The 20,506-nt window shown below is 43.9% G+C and overlaps 1 protein-coding gene across 16 annotated transcripts in view; it reads right to left on the reverse strand.

Moving 5' to 3' along the window:
* Kcnma1 (potassium calcium-activated channel subfamily M alpha 1) overlaps positions 1-20,506 on the reverse strand; it is a 720,864-nt gene that overhangs the window by 321,903 nt on the left and 378,455 nt on the right. The gene's annotated exons all lie outside the window — the stretch shown is intronic.

A 20,506-nucleotide genomic window follows, 5' to 3' on the forward strand; every position in this document is an offset into this window, starting at 1 on the left:
GCTCAAATGAAGCATGACATCATGTTGCAAGCTCCAGGAGCCCAGCTCAGAGCTATTTGCAAATGAACGAAAAATCACCATGAGGAGAGAGACCTCATGGTTTTATTTAAATCTTAAGATGGATCATATTCTATAAAATACTTTTCCTCTGCAAACTGGGACAGCCCAATTACTGTGTGAAGCTGAAAACTGTATTCATCTCATCATGCCCTAAACTCATTGTTCACTCAGTAAAAGTGCTTTCCACATTATCAACATAACGTGAAATTTTTTTCTTTTAACTTGAGAGAGATAGTGTAACATTTACTGAGCAGGAATGATCTGAAATTACTCAGACTATGACAAGTTCTGAGACAGTGCTCCCAGGAAGAGAGGCAGGTATTGGCAACTTCCTGTCATCATTGTTGAACAGAAAGCTTCTACCGACCCTGGGGAAGGTCTAGATAGAAAGTGCAACCCTTGATCTGCATAAGTTTCCATCCCAAATCTCCCCCTTCCCCACAAAGCTCGAGACACAGCGATCCTCTGTCATTTTCTCCAAATGCCAAGTTTTGGCTGTCTCGACTGAAAAGCAAGCTCCACGAAAGCAGAAACCTTTCTCCAAAGCCTAGATGTGTCTTTGAGCCTGTAAGTGCTCTGGAAAGAAACTATCCTAAACAAATAAATAGACAGAGGCAAGAGAGCAAGGAATACAGGAAAAGAAGTGGATGTTAAAGTCCTCTCCAAATTATACAAAGCTACTTCTGATCATTATCAGTTTTCAAGTACTTTCCCTGTCAGGTCTCAGTACCAGCATGAGGAAGCTCTCACTCCAGTTTCTGTTTATACACAACTTTTGTAACACATGAAAGAAGTTTCATTTCTCTGATACCAACAGGAGCCATTTGCTAATTGAATCATCTTTATTATGTGTTTTGAAGGGTATCTAACATCTAATTTTGAGTTATATTTAGCCATTACTTACAGTCTCATTCAAACTAAAACAGAATTATCTCCTTGTTAATTGATTATCTAGACTTGGCAAAGAAAACATTGAGAGTCTGGCCCATGTTAGTCCCAGGATCTACTACATATTATGTACAATTAACTAAAGAACGTCATCACGTCAGTGTTTATCCACATTTAAAAAGTATGCTTATGCTGGCATTGCATATGTCTGAGTTGATACTGCTCTGAGTCCCACAGATATTAGACTCTAGCAAAACGTGACAACCCGGGATTATGAAGTACTCATTCAGACCCTGGGCTCCATTTCTGGTCTCCATTACTATCCACATGACTTCAACATCTCTAGTTCCCTTTATTCTTCAAATGAAGGGATGTGAATGTGAATGTGAAGGGGAATTCTTATGTGGGATTCCCCTCTGTATGCTATGTATATTAGTATCATTTGTTAATAAAGAAGCTGCTTTGGCCTATGCCTGGGCAGAATATAGGTAGGTGAGAAAACTAAACTAAATGAGGGGAGAAAGATGGCAGAGTCAGGTAGTCGCCATGTAGCTGATGAAGGAGAAAGATGCCAGAATCTTACCAGTAAACCACGAACCTTATAGTAAAATATAATAGAAGTGGGTTAACTTAAAATATAAGAGCTAGCTAGGAATACACCTGAGCTCTTGGTCAAACAATGTTGTAATTGATAGAGGTTTTGTCTGATTATTTGGGTCTGGGTGGCTGGGAAATGAAAGGGCAGCCTCCGATGACCGACAGCTAGGCCTGGCCCTGACTGTGATCATCTGGATGGACACCTGGTGTATGAATAGCCACAGTAGCCACTGACTACCTGGTTGGTATTGGGCATGTGGCAGTTCCTTCACCCCTCTTCATTGATGCTTCCTTGAGGTATGCTGCTTTTCTTCCACAAACACAAAGTGTTTGCAGACTTGAACCTATGAAACACAGGCTTGCAGGTATCCTGTAAGTGCTTAAGCAGACAGTGGTCCAAAAGAGACTTGAGAGCTCTGTCTGTTACTACATGCCGCTTGAATATTTCCATTGACAGCTGCTGAGAAATGCTAACCAGGGATGATGGCCAGCTCTGAGCTGAGAATCAGGAATGCAGACTGCATCTGCAGGTAAATTCACCTCCGGTGTATAACCAGCTGGTGCCACTTTGCTGGCCTTTAGAACATAGTTGTGGCTGCTTCATACTAGGCATTGGTCCGTCTTCTGTTCTGCACCTTCCCAATTCCTAACAAAGTGGACACCAGAACACCAGCCAGTTGCAATACTGCCAGTAAGAATCCGTTTCTCCTTATTGGTTCTGGTGCAGAGGTTTTGAATTAAAGAAAGACACGTGAGCTGTGGTTTCCCCCTCTCTAAGTCTCACTTTTCCAGGATTTGCTTGCTCAGATTTCCATCTTCATGGCATTTCTCCACCTTCCAGTGTTGACCTCCCACTGGACAAATCTGCATGCAAAACTGAAAGCCTTCTGTGGGACAGCATCCTAGAGCACGGCAAAGACCAGAGGACAGGTGGACACATCCATCCAGAGGAAAAGCTGCCTAACTTCCATGGTCCTCTTCAGAGGCACACATGAACAAACATGCCGGGGAAGGCATGCCTCTGCGACTTAAAAGCATATTCCCCCTCACATGTGCAACTGCCGCTCTACAGCTTGTTAATTTTTCACTCATGCATGAAGTTAACAAAGTAGGGTGCACCCCTACTGTGACACACTACCAAGGCTTATTTCTGTAACCATGTTATTGCATATGCCAGATATTATGTGTACTTTTACACCAATCCATATCCTGTCAACTTTTGTGACAATCCCAGGGCAGGAGCTAATTAACCGTGGTACTTGGTGGTTCTTAGTACTCAGCAGTGCTCAGCGGGGTAAATTTCCCTAAGTATATATGTGTTTAATAGTATCTAGCAATCATATCTCTTTGGTAGAGTCCAGTTGTGGCATGCCCACTAGTCCAGATATGCTCCTACCAGCCACCTAACAATGAAGACTCTTTATTCTCCTTTAGGGAACAGAGGCTGTGTAGGCAACGGCTCTGTATTAGGTGTAGGGCAGTGGTCACTCTTGTCTTCATTAACGTGTATTAAATGCACATATTCATAGCTTGCAGTCCAACGGGCACAGGTCAAATCAATGTCATTAGCATTTCTTCCTCTTGTTCATTTTTTTATGTTGGTAGCCTTTGACCCTCTCTCCTGTAGATCACCACAGGTTACTGTGAGCTGGTTACTTCACTACACAGTGGGACACCAGAACTTACTCCTCCTATCTGACTGCTTTTGATGACTAGCCTCCTTTTATTTACCTCACTCTTCCCAGCCTCTAGAAATCATCATTTGATTATAAAATAAACTTTTTGGCTTCTGCATATGAGCACAAACATGCAATATTGATCATTTAGTACATGACTTATTTCACTTCACATAATATTTACTAGATTTATCATGTTGCTGCAAATAACCAGATTTCATTCTTTGGGGGACTAACTTATATTTCATTCTATATAGACATCATTGTATCTTTTTATAGTGCTGGAGATTGAACCCACACCCTCATGCACACTCAGCAAGCCCTCTATCAACTTTGCTTCATACCCTAGATATTGCTGTGTTTATTTTGGCTCTGAGAGTTAAGCCCGAGAATACCTATTCTCCAGAAAATATCATGCTTCTAGGTTACATGTTTCCACAGTGAAGGGGGAGGGTGGTATGGTACCAAGTTCAAATTCTCCCAACCTCCAAGATTATAAAGCAAACAACTGTAAGTACAGCATGTATCACAGGACCAGATACCAAGTTGCCTGCCTATTCAAATTTCAGCTCACAAATTATACTCAAAGGAAACTCAAGAGAATACTGACCTCAGGGTATCGGTACAAAATACAGGACTTCAGAGTCCTTACTGCAAATGACAGACCTTCCTTCCCTGCCTGTGTAGATTTGGGATCTGGGTAGCCATTCTTGGCATCTATACTTGGACTTCCTATTCACGGGGAACAACTGAAGGGGAAGCAAAGAGAAAGTTGGAAATACCAGAAAGAGGAAAGGAAGGAAGGCCAAGGGTTAATTTATCAACTGGAGCTATGTTTGCAGGATTCTGTGCTCTCCCTCAGAATACACTGTATGATTTTTAAGCACTAAGTGTAATGCTTGTTCTTTCCCATCCCCCATTCCACTGTACCTGCCACACACATTCTCCTCAGCCTCTTTCCTCATTCCGCTGTTTTCCTTACCTTCTTCTCAGTAAGCCATGTAGGCTGAGGAATAAATCCGGGCACAAGGTATATGGTGGCATCCTGCACTTGGTTAGTACCCTCCATATTTTCTTGGAGGAAAATATGATTAAGAAAAACTTCAGGATGACTTGATTCCCTACCATTACCCTTGAAGATTTACCCAGGTCATACAGTTCCTTCCACTTGAAAACTGGTTTCTAGACGCAGTCTTTTGTTTTCCAGTCTTGTTTTCAGAGTAACTGCCGACATATGCACAGTTCTAGATTTTATTTTAAGTAATTTGTAGTTGACTATCGTTTATTTGTGCAATTGGTATAATTAAATCTAATTATATAATTGGTGAAAGACTGAGTAATCACATAATTAGAACGTGCAATAATAACTGTTGAGATCCCATTGTTATGACGTGTAATGATACAATTATGATGTGAAACAACGAGGTGGCATTCACGGGGTACCCGGCAAAGAAACAACCCCCTGGCCTGCCTGTGCGGAACTCAGCAAAGGCCGGAGCTCTGGGCAGCAGCTGCCAGCATCCCTCACTCTCTGCTAATCTAACCCTAGAGAATGATGACCTGGAGCACCAACTCTGGAGGAGAAGGAAGCTGGACAACTCCAAAACCCAAACCACCAAGCAGCTGTCCCTGAAGCACAGCATGGACTGTGGGTTCCCCAAGTTGTCATTTCTACATGGCTGTTCTCAATTAAAAAAAAAAAAAACCACTTCATTGGAAACTGGGTACCAAAGGACTTCATGTCATGCACACTATTTATTACAAGTGGCCTAGAGATGATGGTTGGGAAGGAAGCTCCAGGCTCTTGTCTTTCATGGGCATACTAACACCTGCCATTTTTCATAGTAGGGACATGGCTCTCCACCACCAGACCACCAGAAAGGAGTTATCTCAGCCTTTACTGCTTTAGTTGGCTATGGCCCCAAACCTTACTGCAGGCAATCCTGGTCCCTAGGCTGGATGAGGCGAGCAGCAGCAACTGAGGCATTCCTAACTATTCTTTCTTCAACATCCGTGCTCTCCTGTTCATGTCTCCTACTTGATTGATCTCTGAGCAGCCTGCAAGTCCTCGATTCCCCAGCTGGCAACTCTCAGCTCTGGGCCCTACTTCATAGTCCCCCTTGGACATTTCTGCAAGCCCATGCTACAGCAGTACGTGAGGATCTGAAAATCTCTAGGAAAGGCTACAGAGACTGAGTGACTGGTTTTACTTTCAATGAGTTCCTCAGTACTAATGGTCAAACTGCCATTTTCTCAAATTGATTTGCTTTCCAAGTCTCCAAGGCAACTATTTGTTTTTACTTTTCCAGTTTCTGTGGCCATGATGAATTACCCGAGACCGGGTGCTGTATAATGATCAACTACTGCAGTTCAGGAGGCTCCGGGCATCACACTGGCATCAGCTCCACTCCGATGAGGTCCTTAAGGAGGATGGCACCACAGTAGTGGGAGAATGTGCTAGAACACTGGGAAGGGTGACCTTCTTGTGGTTTCTTACTGGGCCCCATCTCTGAAAGGTCTCACCACCTCTCAGCATCATCTAAAGACCAGACACCAACACAGGAGCATGCAGGGCACAGATCATTACCTAAACCACAGCCCTTCTCTTTCCTGGTCCCTTCCTGTACCACCAGCTCAGCTGATGCTCAGGTGATTGTGCCAAAAAAATAAGTCACGCAAGAGACTGAACCAGGCTCTGCTTTTTCCCACTGGCAAGCCACCCACTCTGCACTCATACATAGGCAAGCACCTCCTTTATTCACACGAGAGACCAGGCTCCCCTAAATGAACCCAGCCTGCTCTGTCGGAATTGCCACAGCAAATATCCCTTACTCCAGAGCTCTGGTGTCAACACGTAAAGTGGCCTCTTTCCAGAAGACTGACAAGGGCTCCTTGCTCAGTCTGCCTGGCGGCACTCACTTATCAGAGATGCTGACCATATCCACGTGTAAACTCCACAGGGAATTCGGAGCTCCTGTCTTCCCAGCCTTTGGCTAGTAGCCACTCTTGCCTCCCGAAAGCAGTCTCTTGTCTGGCCTCCTGTCTCCCTCGTCTTCTCAGTCACATTCTTCCTCAGTTTCCCATCCAGGCTTCTCCTGTTTCACTTTGCTTTTAAATGTTGGTAAATCTCTCATTTCATCCCCAGACATTATCCTTTTCAATGTAAAATGTTTCAATCAGGTTTGTGTTCTCAGCTGGCTATTTTGGGGTGTTGTGCAAAGCATTGGGGTGGGAGGCATGGCTAGCTAAGATGGTCACTAGGAGAAGAAACTGAGAGTTACCTTATCTCACTTCCTTCTTCAGCTGGTTCCTGCCTTTTTGATCTGGGTGTGAACAGCTTGCTCACACTCCAGCATCAAATGCCCCAGTCACCGCAGAAATATGCTCTGTGTCCTAACACTGAGAGCTCAAACAAACTCTTTGCTTGCTTGTATCAGATACTGTTTCCATTACAAGAAAACTGGGCCACACACAAAAAGAAAACAGGGACGTAGGAAGGAGACTTACTGAGAAGAATGGCTCCAGCTAGGGAACCAGAGGGAAGGGAGTTGGGAAGGCAGAGTGGGGTGTGTAAAAATGTATCATAATATAAATGTAGGAAACTGTCAAATATATCAATGAATCAACCCATCAATTTCAGAGTCTGATAGAGTGGACGGAGAAAAGGAAGAGGACTGGGTAAGAGATTAAGACTGGAACACAGAACCAGACACCAAATCAGGCTATTTTCAACCCTCGACAATCCCTTGAAGCTTCTTTCCTCAGTTCCACACTTGTGAAAACGGAGCAGTTTCCTTCTGGGAGGTTCCACAGTTATGTCACTCAGCCTAGTAAAAACCAGCATCACACGAGATGGCTTCAGGTCAAGTGTTTTGCAATTACATATAAGTAATATATAACCATTTGCTCAGTTTTTTAAAATATAAATTACTCAAATTTACTAATCAAAGTTAGCACTAGCCAAAAAATGGATGATTTATTTTAAGTTTCATCAAGAAACAAAAACTTTGGTAGTCAGGCTGCAGTAAGACACTCATCATGAGATTTATTTGCTTATTAAATTACTAGAGATTGTGTCTTTTTATACTTTCCAGAGCAGCCTTAAATTCTTGGGTTCACAAGCTCCTCCTGCCTCAGCCCTCCCTGTAACTTGCACTACAGGTGAATGTTATCATGTGTAATTCTTATTCTTTCAATTGATTTTATTTTAATTAATTATTTTTGTAAGCATATTTCTTGGCTACCTTTGAATCCCCTGCCTTCAGTGAGTTAGTTCTGTTCTCCAAAAGCTGCAAGAATGAAAACATGGAAGTGTTTACCAATAACCCAGGATAAAATGGGAAAGGAGAGAAAACAAGAGCTGTGCCGGTGTGTGTGCACACGCACTCACCTCACACACACTAGGGCACATAGTGCAGGTGTGTGTGCACACGCACTCGCCTCACACACACTAGGGCACATCATAGTGCAGGTGTGTGTGCACACGCACTCACCTCACACACACTAGGGCACATAGTGCAGGTGTGTGTGCACACGCACTCACCTCACACACACTAGGGCACATAGTGCAGGTGTGTGTGCACACGCACTCGCCTCACACACACTAGGGCACATAGTGCAGGTGTGTGTGCACACGCACTCGCCTCACACACACTAGGGCACATAGTGCAGGTGTGTGTGCACACGCACTCACCTCACACACACTAGGGCACATAGTGCAGGTGTGTGTGCACACGCACTCACCTCACACACACTAGGGCACATAGTGCAGGTGTGTGTGCACACGCACTCACCTCACACACACTAGGGCACATAGTGCAGGGGTGTGTGCACACGCACTCACCTCACACACACTAGGGCACATAGTGCAGGTGTGTGTGCACACGCACTCACCTCACACACACTAGGGCACATAGTGCAGGGGTGTGTGCACACGCACTCACCTCACACACACTAGGGCACATAGTGCAGGTGTGTGTGCACACGCACTCACCTCACACACACGGGCACATAGTGCAGGTGTACTCTGCAGATGTTTTCACACATATGAGGAACAGGTCAGGCTCTTTTACCAACTCAACTGTTGTAAAACCCAACACCAGCGCTGTGGTAGAGCTTGGTGTGCTAACTTTCGAACTGGGTTAAAAAAGAAACCTCATTTATGCTGAGACGTGCCAGTTCCCAATCTCTGTTTTAAATTTAGTTCTTTTTCTCTTTTGGGTGACACCCACCTATATAGACTCCCTCCATATCCATCTGGTGCTCCTGGGTGTAGGCATGTCACGGCACCAGAGTGTGTTGTAAACACTTACCAATTTTACCTATGTACCCTATGTACAATAGTCATCGACATAAAACTTTAAATATATTCACGAACCCAAAAGTGGGACCAAGGGAACTGCTTCTAGAAGTGAAAGAAAAATGTGAAGTCAGGAATGGAATTCTGTGGCCTTGACTGGCAGAGGCTGTGGGACGTGGGGTGAGCATTTAGAGGTAAATGTCCTTTCCTTTGGGCCACCAAAGCTGTGCTGTGATGCTAGGCTGAGTTGCTCCAAGCTCTGCCTTGACCAGGTGTCCATACGAGCTGGCAGAGCCATCTGCACCTATGGACTCTCTTTGGGTTCAGGTCTCTTCTAGAGTGTCTCTGAGAACTGGCCAGAAGGATCTTGGATCTGCACCCTTGGCTCTCTAAGGATTCAGGTCTCTGCTATGGTGTCGCTGAGAACTGGCCAGCAGGATCTGTGATGGAAAAGCTAACTTCATTAGAACTAGGCTGGAGAAAATGTTTTCTCTTTAACTTACTTTCAAGACAGCAGGGAACTTGTAGCTGAGGAGAGGTGGCAGGAATTCAGATCATTTTGTGTGTATCAGGGGGTCACTGGAAGAGGGGTCTGTCTCAGGGTATGTTCTCATCCCATAAAAAGACGGAGGAGGGTAGCTGGTCTGCACTGACTGTTTGACTGGACTTGGAGTCAACCAGGAGTCACACCTCTCCACATTTCTGAGAGGCATTTCCAAAGACTTGGGAGGGAAGAGCCGTTCTGAATGTGGGCAGCACCATCGCATGGACGGAGAGGTTTGGGAACTGAAAGGAAGCGAAAGAAAGCAAAAGGCGTGCAGAGCTCCATCCTGCTTCACCTCCTGCTCCTCTGGCTCGGTATGACCTGCCCCGTTGTGCTTACTCCTGTCACCATGCCTTCGCTGCCTCCGTGGACTGCATCTCTTGAAGCCATGAGCCAAAATATGCCCTTCTTCCTTTAAGATGCTCTTCTGGCATTTGTATTTGTCATAGCGATGGAATAGATACTAAAAGAGTGAATGAGGTTAATCATGTCTATCTCTTCCCTTCTTGGTGGGATAGAAAGCTTTCAAGCTTCAAATCATCCAAGCCCATAGCTTGGTGGTGGTAGTGGATGCCTTTAATCCCAGCACTGGGGAGGCAGAGGCAGGCAAGATCTCTGTGAGTTCAAGGCCAGCCTGGTCTACAAGAGCTAGTCCCAGGATACCTAGAACTGTTAAACAGAGAAACACTGTCTCAAAACATAAAATAAAATAAATAAAAATTAAAAAAATAAATCATCTAAGCTCTTAGATGTAACCCTTTTACCCACTAGTCAAACCTTCCAGTGTCTACCACCTAGTTTCCCTCTGGGCATAACTGACTCCCATACTCATGAGGCAACCTGCTTTTCTTTTCCATAGGAACTAGAGAATTGGGGAGTTAAGCGGGGTCCCTGATAGGCCACTAGCAAGTGAGAAGTGCCCACAAAGGCCCAGTAAAGTTCAATGAAATCAATGATCCCTCCCCTACATGCACCGATCTTAATAAAGAGTCAGATTGGAGCAAGGTTATAAGTGAGGATAAGTCCCTGGCTTCATAGGAAACAGTACATAAACTAGCACTCGAGCAAGTGACCTGGAAAGGAAGTCCTTGAGGATGGTGCTCACGACACTGTAACTATTCACAGTGTGAACAGTGCGGACTCCCTAGTCACAGTGTGAACAGTGTGGACTCCCTAGTCACAGTGTGAACAGTGCGGACTCCCTAGTCACGGTGTGAACAGTGCAGACTCCCTAGTCACGGTGTGAACAGCGTTGACTTCCTAGTCACAGTGTGAACAGTGCGAACTCCCTAGTCACAGTGTGAACAGTGCGGACTCCCTAGTCACGGTGTGAACAGTGCGGACTCCCTAGTCATGGTGTGAACAGTGTGGACTACCTAGTCACGGTGTGAATAGTGTGGACTCCCTAGTCACGGTGTGAGCAGTGTGGACTCCCTAGTCACGGTGTGAACAGTGTGGACTCCCTAGTCATGGTGTGAACAGTGTGGACTCCCTAGTCACGGTGTGAACAGTGTTGACATTCCTTGTTATGTGACTGACAGTCTGCCTTTGTCTTCTATCCGTCTTTCCACGGTCCTGCCCATCCTCCGCTTCTCATCACTGCTTACCTTGCTAATCCTCAAGATCTCAAAGGAGATTTCTCAAAAAAAGTCTCCGAAATACTCAATTAAAAATAAATAAATAAATAAAGGAATCTTTCCCAAATGTGTGATCTAGAGACATCGTTGGGACTAATTAAGCTATTGACAAGCTTCAGGAGTCCCACAGACTCTATGAAAGGAATGCAAAACTGCAGGGTAGGGTGCTTCCATACACCCAGAATTTAAGAAATTTTATTAAATGCTCAAAGAGGCAAACATCTCTCTTTACAGATTTCTTTAAGAAGAGAGAAAGAACATTAAACATCAAAGGACTAACCAATGCCACCTTAACTCTGCATCCGAGACTATTCATAGTACAGTATGGAAGAACCTGGACTTTTCAGCCAGAAACATCCAGAGTTCAAATTCCAGCTCTGACACTTCCAAAGTCTGTGAATCAAGACAGGCATCTTCAAGTCTCTGAACTGCATGTAATCTGATTGATGATGACAATGATCTCTCTGGACCATAGGGTATGAGGCAATTACAGAATTTTCTTGTATTTACAAGAAAACAAGTCACAGGAGTTGGGGAGTGAAATCCTCTCAAAGGGAGACAGAGAGAGGAAACTCTAGGCTCAGAAGTATAAAAATGCTGTATATCTTTGGGAAGTGCACCAGAGGCTTTGTGAAATATTCTGGTCCCTCTGCTACAATGACAACCACTAAAACCACTGAGAACACGAGAAGAATAAGAATAAAAAGACTTATCTTTAGACACCATAGCGAATTAAATACTGTTTATAGATTTTCATAGTGCAATGGCGAGTTAAGCTAAAATAAGCCTCTAGATCTCTATTTCTCCCTTATCCTATCTCTCCTTGCAACACGTGACAAATGAGGTCTGCCCATTTCAATCAAGCAAACTGTGACATTGTTCTGTGAAGCACTGTAATGACCCAGGAGAGCCTCTATAACTAGCTGTCAGGGAATTGCTACAAGGTCCAGTTGATCCCTGTGTCAGCAACCTGCTTGGTTCTACATGGACCCAGTTGGTTGTTTAATGTCAATTGGAAAGTTATAGATCCTCTAGTGGCTGGACCTGCCAGCACTACTACAATGATTCCTGGAGCATCCTGATAAATGGGCTCTTGTGTCATTGAGCAGAATTCAGATTCAGAGAGATTGAGCAAAGAGAAAACTGGGACCAGAGTACCTCACCCTTGACCTTTTCCATGCCATGGGTAAAGCTGTTCCATCTTCCAGAAAAAGTGAGCATCAGTCTTAGAGCTGAGATTAGATAAGTCACCAGAGATGCCTGGCAACCTCTCTCTAACTGACTTTACCTTATAAATTAGATTGTAAGGCATGCTGCTGCAAGGCTTAACCACATTGAAACAATACTAGGATTTCTCTCTGTCTGTGCAGAATTATCATTTTGAAGCTAGATACAGTGGGTGTAATTTATTTTAATCTCATCATGTAAACCAGAACATACTTCCTTTTCAGATGACACCAACCACAGTTCTTTGTTCATCTCTGATTATCTAGTTTTTCCCCTGTGAAGTCCCTATCATAAGCCTCATGTCATAGCTGCTAGGAGTTGTTTGTGTCAGCTTCACAAAAGTTGAAAAGTGCAGGCAGGTGGGGATGTTTCTAGACTCAATCAAAAGTGAGACTCTTAGAACACTGGGAGCTTCTAGGGATACTTCCTTAATTAGTGCCATCGATATTAGGGCTGGAAACTCGGGGGCCAGGGGTCTCAGGACCAAGACACAAGGTGCCACTGCTAAGGCAAATGCCACTCATAAATTCATATTCTCAGATATGGATGCCATCTTAGTTAAAATTTCTATTGCTGTGAAGAGACACCACGATTCCAGCAACTCTAATATAATAAAGGAAAACATTTAATTGGGGTGTCTTAAAGTTTCAGAGGTTTAGTCCATTATCGTCATGGTGAAGCATGGTGGCATGCAGGCAGACATGGTGATGGAGAAGGAGCCAAGGGTCCTATATCCTGATTCATAGGCAACAGGAGGTGAACTATCTACCACACTGAGCATAGCTTGAGCAAAGGAGACCTCACAGCCAACTCCCCACAGTGACACACTTCCTCCAACAAGACCGTACTTACTCCAAGAAGCCATACCTCTTAATAGCCATTTTCTTTCAAGCCACTACAGACGCTTTGTCCTCCCTCTCTCTCACTCTGACTGGCCATGAGCTCCCTTCCTTTCCTCACTTTAGGTGTCCATCTGCAAACCAAGGACAGTTTTGTAACTAGCAGAGTGCAAAATGAGTACACTGGTACACACCAGAGGTCACATACAAAGGGGACAGAGGGACACAGTTCTGGTGGTATTGGTTCACTTTTTGAATATCCATTAAGTGGCTATGAAAAGTTTTTAGAATTAGTATATCTTACCATTAGCCTAGAATATCTGTTAGAGAGAATTCCTATAGTGAAGAGCCAACACAAGCCTGATAGCTCCAGAGCCTTTGAACATTTTACCCACTATGTGTCTGCTATGTGCTTGCTAATCAAGTTCAGCTCCATGGTTGCCTTCTACTGGTCAAACTTAACCATGCCATTCCTTCCATATTTGCTGTATGTGTTAATGTTATAGTTCATGGACTCAGACACACCTGGAGTCCTGAAAGCTGTAATCAGCTTCAGAAGCATCTGCTACCCAAGTCAGCTGTCAATTATTCCGGGCTCTGCTCTGAGCAGCAGGAAGTAGCCCAGACCTTAGACCCTGGTGGGAATGGGAGTCATGTTTCTTCTGGTTAATACCTACAAGTCTCTTTCCACATCACATGACTGACTTTCAAATTGCCATTTGAATGGTGCAGATGAGCCCAGGGGTTTAAACATCACCTCTTTGTAGCTTCTATGACCCTGGATCCAAATAGGCAGCACTACCAAGCTCATATGGTTATTAAGGCCTTTAAGAGACAAGACACAGAGAGATGGAGTCTAGAGTAACAAGGCAGTCAGGCTTCTCCCCGGCAATGAGGAAACCAGGATACCTTGAGATGACTCGGGACTAGTTCCCTACAGTCGCTTTTTCTGAGTTATAGATAGTCCTTTGGGCTCACTCCCCATACAAGGTCGATATAGAGTGTCTGTCCCTAAAGCCAGCATTCCAAAGATACACATGCTGAAGATGTCACCCATCATCCATGTGGTTCTGGTTTCAACTTCTCTTACCATGTTTCTCACCTAGAAAATCTGATGGTGACAGCATCCACTTCAACAGGTTTAAGGTAAGGTTTTGAGTTAACAAGTAAACAATATTGGACTAGAATGTAGTACAACACTCAATACATTTCCATGGCAACTGTAGCACCGTTATCACTCTTCCAATGAGACCTGAGGCAGGAAAGTTGGTCTATTCCCTTTTGTGGCCCAGCACTCAGGACAGTCTGATATATTCTCAGACTCAGAAACTGTGTCAAGGGTGGGTGGTGAATGTGCAAATCCACAGCAAGTTGGTGCTGAACTATTTACACAGAGCACCGAAAGACCGAGGAAGCCTTAAGAAGCTCTCCTCCATGGTACCTCAAGATAGAAGGATGCCAACTAGGGGCCAGCTGCACAAGGAGGAACTGAGCAATGTGAGGATGGACAAGAGAAAATGGATGTTGTCTCAAAGGAAAGATGGGGCCTTTGTCAGGAAGAAAAGGTAGATGACGGAGCATGGACCACTTGTCTCTGCCAGCTCAAGGAGATTTCCCCAATGATAGAGAAAGAAGCAGTAAGCTCCCAGCAGGCCCTTTTTAAAAAAATAAAAAAAGCCAATTCTAATGTCCAAAATAATCCTCCAGGGTAGGCTAGTAGGCCCTCCTCTCCTATCAGGGAGCCTTTACTTCCCCAACAAAGGCTTGATTGTGGCAGCAAAGCCACCACCACCCCACCTGTCTCTGAATCCAGCCTGCAGGTAACATGTCTGCAGCTGCTATGGCAGCCCACAGGTCAGGCTGAGCCCTGATCAGAGCACCACAGGGATTTGTCCTTCCTGGAGTCTCAGGAAATGGTAGGGACCAAGAACGAGCAGGCAGCAGGGATCACTGAGATGAAGGCTGCACGCGAAGAAGAGCAGCAACTTTGAAGGTGGCACTGCTGGAGTTCCTTCTGACAGTGCCGTGGTCCCTTCTTCCAGGATCGGGGCCCGGATACAACAACCCTATGATGGCACCGACTCTGATCCCAGACTCCAAATCTATGGATTAAACTGCAGGGCTCAAGGGCCTGTGCTGCCAAGTGATATGCAGCATGTGACATGTATCACATACAATCTCACTGGATCCGGAAGAGGAAGGGGGAGCCTATTTAGCTGGAAAGGACAAATTCTAGCCATCACTTATGATTTTAGATTGATGTTCTCATCTCTGTTGAAATCCAAACAACATTAAAGGAGGGCATGCTATTTTTATGGTGGTTCAGAAAGGGTCACAGACTAATGACAGGTTGAGAACACTGCCTGGAGGTTCTTGCCCTTGCTATGTGTAAACATTCCTGTCCTATTTATAGCTGACATTAGTTGCCGTGTTCCTACATAGTTATACATGGAAATACCACTGCCCAGAACTGTGAGATGCATGCAGCGCTTAAGGCTACCTTCCTGGAGATCCTGGACGTTCTGAATTCTGAACTGTACTTGTTTCTCAGCAATAGGTGATAGGAGCTGGTCAAATTCACATGCCAGAAACCAAATTTCCTGACTCCTTTTGTCTAAACCCATAAGACCTCCCATTTGAGCCATTCTGGCTTCAGATCCCAGCCCCTTGCTCCCCTAGCCTGAGACAGCAGTGACGTGGCTCCCTGTAGCCAGAAACATTTGTCAGCATGATTGGGTGAGGGTTAGGAGAAAAGCAATTTCATACTCGGAAAATCGTTTATCATGGACAGTCTGTCGAGAACAATCTCATTGCAAACCCTTCCCTGGGAGGAAAGAACTGACAACTGGCACTAAGTAATCTACAGCACGGCCGAGGGGAGCCATTCATCTTTCACTTGTCCAGCCCAAGACTGGACATGTTCAGCATTGAAGAGAAATTGGTCATAGCTTCTCCCAAGGGACTCCAGGTGAAAGGTGAGAAGCTCCAGAGACCATCTAATACTTTAGGATGTCTATTGAGAGCCTGTGTAGTCCATTTTGCTTATAACCTGGGTCCAGAAGTGGAATGGCACAAGTCACAAGTGGGATGGAGGAGGTGCATCTTCCCTGCTTCAAAACAGGCTCCTTTGGCACTCTGTTTATCTTAAACACCAGACTTCTCCTTCTTAGGGTGTAATTATGGAAAGGAGTATTGTTTTTTTCATAATTCAACTTCCCCTTTCCTGAGGCATTATTTCCTTTGCCAGACCACAGAACGGCATTTACAGTATATTAGACAATTACTATGTGTGTGCTGTTTCCACTGACGTCAACACTCGAGAAACAGTCCATCCAAGGCCCACGGAGACAAGAAGAAGCAGAGGGATTTCCCCACTAAATTCTTGCCTTTTGCAAGGAGAGAATTAGTTACAAATAGAAAAACGTAACAGATCTCACTCATTATTAAATGTCTGCCTAAACACAGGTTCCAGTTTGTGAGTTCAGTAAGGTCTAGAAGGTGTTTAAAGACTCCATGTTCTGTGGTTTTTAAATGTTTGCATCGGGAAGGGACTTAGAAGGAGCTGTCAAATGCAAACTGTGACATAAAGGATGTGCTGTCTTAGAACCAAATTAAAATGAGTCTTCTTCATAGATGTGCAGTTCCTACCCCATCTCAGAGTCACATAACACATGGTTACACATTAATATTCATGCTATTTTACTACATTAATACACATACTATTACATACAACATTACTATACAAGTCTTGGGTCAATGATAAATCACCAAGTTCAGACGAAGTTGTACTCTGATTTTGTTTTGCCATCATTTTCAAAGATATGAAATTCTGACTTTAAAAGAAATAATATGATTACAGCCTAAGCTACATCTAGAGACTGAACCTAAAAGTTTGAGTTCAAATCTTACTTGGACCTCTCGCAGACACTTTATAAGCCTGCACCACTCTAACCTCTCTGTGCCTCAGTTTCCTCATCTGAAGACTACAAAGGACTCTTCTATTTATCTTCCAGGCTGTCACAAGGCTCCAAGGACAGGATATTTACAATAGGTTTTTAGGACAGAGCATGCCACAAAAAAAGTATTGCATTAAGAATTATTCTGGAAAGTTCTCTGTCAATGGTGAATGAGGGACACACTATTTTTGCTAACCGGTCAAGAGTCTCTAGAATCGATGTAAAACGTGCCCAAGAGATCAGTGGAGAAGGAACAAGATAGAAAGATGAGAATTTTAAGAAGAATAATCAGAAGGGCACTCAGAAAGGCCATGCATAACAGCAAGACACTAGGAATCGTACAGTGGAAGACCAGCAGAGGCTGGTCAGGGCCTCCAAATGACTCTGTGTGACAGATTTGTTCTCCCACTCCTTCCTCACACCAAGCTTAGTCTATGTCAAACAAAATTTTTAAAAAATATTTTTTTCTTTGGGGGGTGGTTATTGAGACAGGGTTTTTCTGTGTAGCCTTGGATGTCCTGGAACTCTCTCTGTAGATCATGTTGGCTCCAAACTCACAGAGATCTACCTGCCTCCATCTTCTGAGTGCTGGGATTAAAGGTGTGTACCACCACTACATCACTGCAGTTTATTTTTAAGTTTGCTTATATGTGTATAGGTATTATGGGTATGTGCACATGAGTGCAGATTCTAGAGGAAGCCAGAAGAGGGCATCAGGTGTTTTAGAGCTGGAGTTAGAAGACGTTTTGAGCCACCCAGCAAGGGTGACAGAAAATGAACTCAGGTCTTCTGAAAAAGCATCATGTACTCTTACCCCTAGAGCCATTTCTTCATCCCCAAGAATTATTTAATAACTATGGGAAGATTACCAACTTGTAGACATGCAAAACCATTAGCTTGGCTAATTGTCATCTCATTTCATACCACCCTAAGATACCTGGGTATCAGCTCAAAGCACCCTATTGCTCTCCTTATGCTCTCCGACTTTACAACCACTTCCAGGAATCAGAAATCCCACCTAAAATCCCCTGTGCATGACACATTCATTTCCTTTACTACAGATGTGACGACAAGACCCAACTCTAACAAACCTTCATGACCTTTAGGACAACCACCAGAAAAGTGTGGCTCCCGACACTTTATGTAAGGAAGCAAATTCTTGAACTAAAAGAAGCACAACTCATGGTGAAAATTACATCACTGGGATTTTGTGGGTGCGCACTTTGGAAAGTGTAGCTGTAAGGCATAACTAGGAATGAATATGCAAACCCCACAGGGAACATAAATAGCATTGACTCCTCCAAAGAAGGGCTTGTGACTAAGAGCTCTGTGTCTTATGATGAATAAGAAGGCTGGAAGGGACGTGAGCTGGAACGTAACCTTGGAGAGGATGAAAAGTAAACAGAAGGGGCAACCTATCAATTAGGGGGCATGTGAATGGTTAGATGAGTTTAGCTTTGGGAATCCTCAGCCGGCACTGTTTCTCTCGCCACCCTCAACTACACTAATAGAATAAACGTCTTAAAATTTTATTATTTAATTAACCATAATTCGGTATGGGAACCCATTGCAGAGAATATGCCCTATGATAAGAACCAACCCACAACCCACAGGTAGCTAGGAAGAGTGGTTTGAAAACAGACAGAAGCCTATCCTTTCTCTCTTACTAGTGTCTAATATTTCAGAGTGGCAAACACGGAGGAACCTGCTTACTGAAGTCTGCACTACACTGTGTATTTTCCAGATGAGAATGAGACGTGTGTATCTAACCGTTCAGCCTGGAGTTATCTAGATTTGTTGACAGAGTCACACCTAAAAATCAGTCCTCGTTGGTTTTTTTTTTTTTTTTCTTGTGACTTGTTCCCAGGGGACTTGTGGTTGAAAAGGAGAACAGTATTGAGGAAACAAATCACCCAGAGTTGCTGGGAACTATCCAGTTCCTGCCTCTTTGGCTCCAGGTTCAAGTTCCGGGGAAACCCTCCCCTCCTTCATCAGCCCATTCCTGCAGGAGAAGTATTCTAATCCAGGAACACCCCTGAGGCTACCAGCAGAGGATTTTCCATCTTCAGAGAGTGTATTTGATTTGTGGCTACTTGGGATGAAGCAGATGACCTCAATTTACAACTTGATTCCACCTTACATTTCTAGAGCTCCTACATTTCCAAAGCCCAGCTACCACCAGAGAAGGATACACTGAGAAACTCAGTTCAGCACAGCTGGGTGGACAAGTCACCAAGGCTGGACTTTTGTTTGGGATCTACAGATGGAAAAAATGTAGCCATTTCCCCCTTTATTTTGCTGACACCATCCAAGTACTGTAGTGCCCACGAAATGCCATGTTCCTGCCCTTTACTGTTTACCTATGTGGCTTGAAAAAATATACTTGGTGAAGACATCTTAGGAACAGGAGCTGAAGTGCGTCTTTCCTTGTTAATCTGAGATCTGCTCCCGCTGAACACATTGAGAGTGAACATGAAAAGTCACAGCCTCAGGGCAGAAGTGGGGCCATGCTTATTCCCCTGACTCTGATTTCCATCTCTCAGCAAGACTAATGAGACAGCTTTCCCATTATTTTTTCTTATCTTCTCACATCTCCCTAGACTCTGTTTTCATCTCCCATCAGAATGACTGTCTTACTACAGCTTTACTGAGTTATAATTCATGTACCCTACAATCCACGTACCTAAAGTATATGACTCAATTGGTTTTAGCATACATGGCTATTTAAACATCTCTAAATCAGTTGTAGAATACTTTCCTCAGCTCAAAACAGAAACTCGGTACCATCCCACTGTCAGCCCTTCTGTGCCCGCTAATTTTACTTCTGAAGCCGTAAGTCAGCTCTAATCGAGTATTTCCACAGTACCCCTGCTCTTGATCATCATTATCAATGGGGTCACACACTAATGACTTTCCCAACTTTCTTTCATATGAGTATAATGGTTTCAAGGTTCATTCACGCTGTGAAATATGCAGAAACTTAATTATTTTTTATAGCTGAATCATGTCATTTCTTGGCTAAATTACAATCTCTTAGTCAATCACCTATTGATGGGTATTGATGGCGCTTTCCACCATCTAACTGTTTTGAGTAATGACAAATACTCAGTGCAGGCTTTGTGCAGCATATGCTCCAAGGTAAGTCTTGGATGGAAAGATCATTTCTGAGGAATGTTCTAGGGCTTTTAGGCCATCTTAGTAGCATCGCACAGGAACTGCAATTCGCCCACATTCTTGCTGGTATTCGTTCTGATCTTTTCTGCTGTAGGATTCCTTGTAAATGTGAAATGATATCTTGTGTTTTTGATTTGCTTTTCACTGATGACTAAAAGTGATTGTGTCTGGTTGATTTTCGTTCATATTCTTGTTGTCATGTGTATCTTCTTTGGAGGAAGATCTATTCATCAGCTCTCTCCATCTTTAAATCAGGTTATCTCTCATTACTGAGAAATAAAAGCTCTTTATATAGCCCAGCTGTTAAGTCCATCATCAAACACATGTTCTACAAACTTTTTTCCAACTTAGTAGGTTGTGTTGTTTTTTCTTCATATGATCCTTTGACACACAAAAGCTTTCACTCTTATTTTTTGTTGTTATTGTTGCTTCTGCTTCTGCTTTGATATTGAAGGAGTCACTGTCAAGTCCAGCTTCACAAAGGCCCAGGCTCATGGTCAAGTCCAGTGCCACAAAGGCTCATGAACAGGCAACAGTTGTATTCTTCTAGAGAAACTCTTATCTGCTTTGCATTGGTTTCGCTACGGTGTAAGGTAGGGGTCTGAGATT

This window comes from Myodes glareolus, chromosome 12 (assembly GCF_982192425.1).
Source record: "Myodes glareolus chromosome 12, mMyoGla1.1, whole genome shotgun sequence".
Classification (NCBI taxonomy): Eukaryota; Metazoa; Chordata; class Mammalia; order Rodentia; family Cricetidae; genus Myodes; species Myodes glareolus.